At 39.3% G+C, this 5,815-nt stretch overlaps 1 non-coding gene across 1 annotated transcript; it reads right to left on the reverse strand.

Moving 5' to 3' along the window:
• Positions 1 to 1,973: 1,973 nt before the first annotated feature.
• On the reverse strand, positions 1,974 to 2,045 carry TRNAH-GUG. Its single transcript has one exon. It is a non-coding gene; the product is annotated as a tRNA-His (tRNA).
• Positions 2,046 to 5,815: the final 3,770 nt, after the last annotated feature.

A 5,815-nucleotide genomic window follows, 5' to 3' on the forward strand; every position in this document is an offset into this window, starting at 1 on the left:
TGTAGTAACGCTCCTAGGTGTACGTTGTGTAGTTAGGGGTCCGAGGTACAGTCTATATACGTTATAGGGTCGTCAGCTTGCCCCAAGTATAGTATATACTGATTAGAAAAGGGACAGTCACAAGACAGGCACCCTGAATGTTCTGCAAATCAAGCTCAATAAGAGTAAGCCTGCGCAGGACCTGATGCAGCAGTTTGCCTGGACGCGCCGTGTCGACGTTGTATTCATCACAGAACCTAATCGACTGTTCCCCTTCTGGTATATTGATACGAAGGGGGATACCGTCCATCCGGACAACGAGATTTAATGCTTCTACTCCAGCGAAGATACGTTGGCTGAAGAGGAGGTATATGTCGGGATCAAGAAAGGGGAAGCGTACCGCGTGAGTGACTACTGCTCGCCCAACTTCAGCCTGAACATCTTTGTCGAGTACGCGAAGAGACTCGACATATATATTGGGGCAGCCGTGAGGAGATGCAAGGAAGTTATCACCTCAGGAGACTTCAATACAAAATATAACGCATTGGGTGTCACCAAGACTGACAGAAAGAAAAGGATGTCTTTAGTTGTTCTGGATAGGAACCACCTTGTTCCTATTAGGGTATTAGGAGAAGTTTCGTAAAAATTACGAGCGTTAGTGGCAGACTCTTTCAGAAGTATAAAGACTTTGTAGTCCTTGGAAACTATAGCGTCTCGGATCACAGTTACGTGCTACATGAATTTAGAGGCTTGGTTATGCCTAGTAATAGGGGGCATTTTAGGTATTCGACGTAGGACATAATGCTGGAGATGTATTTTAAAAACTTTGACGACAAGAAGGTTAAGTTATTGGGAGCTCGGACTAACGTGACGGAATATCAGGAGGATTCACTGCAGAGAACTGCGTCAACGGGAGTAGTAAATTCCCGTTACGACTGTAAAAATTGACACCACGAATAGTTCGACCCTCTTATTTCGGTTAGGATGATGTAGATGCTTGTTGTAGTATAACACTGCGATTAACACGGTTATAAAAATGTATATTTCCAACACTTATTACCCCAATGAGTTACACCGTTACGTATGATATAAAGGGCGTAGACGAGAGTCATAGATGAAGGCCCTTGTGTTGTAATAGAAGTAGCAACTGAACAGACCAGACTTCGACTCAACCGAATGACTAGTCTTTGACTTTGACTGTTCGTTGCTTATGAGAACCAGTAGAGTTGACCGTCCTGATGGCGTAGAAGCAGTAGAAGAGGTAGGAGCAGTCTGAGCATTCGGAACAGTAGGAACCGTAAGAGCCGTAGGAATTGTCGGAACTGTATGGCCTGTGAGAGCCGGATGAACTCTGAAGGTAGTTCTGATGTGATTACGGAGGAAAGCTCGGTATGGGTGTGCCCTTTGAACGAAGAACGCTGATTCCTTGCTCATATTTTTAGTTAGGAAACTGAGGGCAATGATCCGCGATGCCGATTGGTTATGACCAATGTTGGGATTGAAGATAGGAGGAAGAAGCCTCCTACCAACGTGGTTCATGGGCGACATTGTTTATGGGAAAAACCAGCTTTTCCGTTAGACTACTATTTGGTTTTTCCCATTAGGTGACTACCTGCTTTCTCCGTAATTTGTAAGAATGTACAATAGACCTAAGGTCTGTTTTATGTACCAGCTATAAACCGAAAATACTTGCAGAATTAAAAAGTCTTTCTGGGAAAACAGATTGACTTAACCCGTATGTGCGAACAATGACTTTAGAGATTAAAGTTTATGGTGGGTCCTTGGGCTTACTGAGGGTTTCTCTAACGGTATTTGGACCTTGACGGTCAGACAAAGAAGGACGTCGCGCGGACCTTTTCACGAGACGTAACAAAGAGAATCCTGATTCAATCGCAGGTCTTTATTTTTATTAATACTTAGCCAAGAAAACTTTTGAGAAAATTAAATAAACAAAAAAAAATAAACCTCCACCGTGACAATGTACATTGGCACATTGCCGTGACCAGGATTCGAACCTGGGTTACTACGGCCACAACGTAGTGTCCTAACCATTAGACGATCACGGCTATTGGGGTATTACGTGTGAACTTTCAGAGTGGTCGATGATAACTACCAACAATGACCAAGTTGACACATCAACCGTGAAGATCTTAGTACACTGAGACAATTGTGATTATTCCACTCATCTATAATTCAAACAGGCTGCAATTCAAATCATATGCATATATATATGTCGGGTTGGCGTTACGATTAGAGTTAGGGTTAAGGGCGTAAACGAATCCCTATTGACACTAGACGTGATATTACGACCGATATTACGGTATTCCCGAGAATCCAAGGAGAGGTTCCGGTGTTTTTCCATCTCCGACATATATATATGTACATTTATGAATTATGAATTCGAGAGACGCGATAAGATGAAAGGAACGTAATAGCGTTTTCGCGTTAAGACTAACATTTATTGTCGTCAAATATTTATGAGATCCCTTACTATCCGAACTTATTAACACATTTTTCATTAACCGCTATCATAATGCAATATTTGCAATTATTATTTTTGTATTAGAACTTGTACACAGCATTTTATAATTATAAATTCAAATCACAAATCTCTTACATATTTCTTTAAATTATTAAATTGACAACTAAGTGATTGTGGGTGTTTTCATTAGGTGGTAATGACAAAATCCGCAATCACTTAGTTACCAACCCAATATATTATTACCTGTATGAACAAACTAAAGAATAGTAGATAAATTGATAGAACATAATTTGGTTTCGCAATGTAGGCTTAGATCGTGTAGGGTGAAAAAAAGTGTAACGACTGACTTTCTGTGAAGATGATACTGCAGAGGAAAACCATGATGGGGTGTGTCTAAGAATGCGAGATCATCGGATTCATCGAGGAAAGCCTCCGTTCGGAAAGTGAAATGGATGTTGCTGCTAATTGGTCAATTTCCATGTTGGTGGTTGAAGAAGGATGCTAGTCGCCCTTGAGAGAAAGTTACTAGCGCGAGGCGTCGTTCGTGAGAAAAGCAGATTTCCCGTATCTTCCCGTAGTAGGTGATAAATTTAGGGACTGATAGAACAATGACTATTTGTCCGTTTGAAGAACCTCAGCTAATTAAATCCTAAGATTTATAGCGGGTGCTTAGGCTATCTGGAAATATACTGTGAAAAAGTATCGACATCTGGCAATCATCTTATTCGAAGGATAGGGTCTGTGTGTGGCGAACCACGAGACAGAAAGCGTTGGAATGTTTATTGTCGAGTGCCACTACAACTATATCTTTTAAGGAGAGCTATGCAATTACTCTGTACCTCAATCAAGGATCGATCATAAGGAGAGCAAAATTTCCATCAGTCTTTTATTCTTGCGATCATCTTGGAGAGTTCTCACATCGTCTTTATGTGCGGTATATACCGACTGTCACAGCAAACGTTACTTTGTGCTTCAAAATATATTCTACGTTTAACAAGGAGTTACCATTATCATTAAAATATCGGATGTCTAATCACCACTGTTATTTGTCAAGCTCTGTAAAAACCATATTTACCAGCAAATATAACCTCTGTTGTACAACAACGATGGCTAGTCGGAATGACGATTCGTACACGCCCTTGAACCTAACGATAACCCGATATATATATTATATAGTTATATAGATATTGGATTAATAGAAATTAATAATAGATAGGGCTCAAACTAATAGAATGATTAAATTGAGATTTGTAAATAAATAAATAAATTGTAGAAATATATAAGGAATTAAAAGAGGAAAGAGTAGCGATACACAAATCATCAAAATATTTGCTGTAGTCTATTCACTTTAAAGATTTAGTTGAGCAATAGGTATCATTGCTAGTAATATTAAAACAAGAATTAAAATTTACTTTAACAAGGTGAAGGTTTCAAGATGGCTATTGTCTATATTTGTAATAATCCGGTAAATACTATGACGATGGAGAGACTCATAAATGGAGCGGTCAAATACCTATAGCAGCGCAGAAGTTAAAGGACGACGCGAATCGAGAGCGGCTCATGTTGTTGTTTTGCCTCGGGGCATTGACACAGCCTTGACGCATGAAAAGTAATGACAAATAAACTCCGGACAAAACAATGTCGTCGCTACATGCACCTCTCGAATGAAGATGAATTTGAATTTTCCGATTCTCCCTTGACCAGTATAAATAAATTGACGCAACCGAAAAGAAGACAGTATCTAAGAGTATCTACAGTATTTCGGAATATCACGAGTATCTACCGAGTTACGCGACGAACATTTAGCGAGTATTTATCCGCGGTTTTATTTTGCGATTTATACTTTGTACTAACGACTCAACGTATACAGGCTGTATATTAATGTATTATTTTAAATATATTCGACGGTTTCAACAACGAGCGATCTCGTCATTATGCCTCACGTACCAACCATCCTCTACGTATAAACCTCTACGTTACGATATATTAAAAAGGTGTTACAGGGGTTTTGAGGATTAGATAAAGCAAATAATAGTAAGGTACCACATGCAACTTAAAGCTTGGAGTCATGTTAAACATAAATTATAGTCAATAACAGCTGCCAACTATTCCATATATAAACATATAATGTAATATATTAAAAGAGGAAAATACAAAATGTGGTAGTATACACACCACAGATTTTTTAATACAGCACCAAAGGTTAAATCGTTCTATTAACACATGATAAATAAGAGTAAATATCTAGCTGCTAAAGGTATATTAGTAGGAAATATTAATAAAGATAGCGATAAGTAGAATATGGATATAATAATGAGCATCGAATGTAAGAATAACAAGTTATAATGATATGCGTTATGAAGGTGACACTGTATACTGATTATCAATCCAATAAGCACAGTGTTCAATAGACATTGATATTGAACAATAGAAAATTTGTATGTGGTGTATGACTCGATGTAACAAAATGAACGAATTGAGATTAAAAACCAAATATAACATGTTTTAATTGAATTATTGTAATAACAGTGATATGGGTATGGCTGGATCAAATTGAATATGAATTCATTTGAGTAATTAAATAATTCATCATAGTGATATGTGCACAAGACATAACTTACGGAATAATCACAAAGGCGTAGTGGATGGTTAGCTGCTATCGTTGTTACGCCGCGCAATACATCTGCACTCCATCCCGCGCGGCTTGACAGCCAACGGTCTACGCGCCGTTTTTCGAAATCGCCATAGACCTAAGGACTCACCATAAAGTTGAAATCCTAACTGCATTGTTCGCACACATGGTGTAAGTCAATCTGTTTGCCAGAAAGGACTTTCTAATTCCAGAAGTGTTTTCAGCTGGGTTTTTAGAAGGGTCCTTGGGTTTATTACGTGCTCTTAAGAATTGCGGAGAAAGCAGATAGTGGCCTAACGAAAAAAGCGGAGATCTACCTAACGGAATATCTGAGTCTCCCCATAAACAATGTCGCCTAGGACCCAAGTTAGTAGGAGGCTTCATCCTCCTATCTTCCTTCCCAACATTGGTCATAACCAATCGGCATCGCGGATCATTGCCCTCACTTTTCTAACCGAAAATGTAAGCAACGAATCAGCGTTCTTCGTTCAAAGGGCACACCCATACCGAGCTTTCCTCCGTACTCACATCAGAATAAACTTTAGAGTTTGATCGTCTCTCACGGTGCCTAGAGTTCCTGCATTTCCTACAACTCTCACCGTTCCTACCTCTCTAAGAGTTAGATCGTCTCTCACGGTGCCTAGAGTTCCTGCAATCCCTATAACTCTCACCGTTCCTGCATCTCTAAGAGTCACGTCTTCTCTCACGGTGCTTAGAGTTCC

This window comes from Bombus terrestris, unplaced genomic scaffold (assembly GCF_910591885.1).
Source record: "Bombus terrestris unplaced genomic scaffold, iyBomTerr1.2, whole genome shotgun sequence".
NCBI lineage: Eukaryota > Metazoa > Arthropoda > Insecta > Hymenoptera > Apidae > Bombus > Bombus terrestris.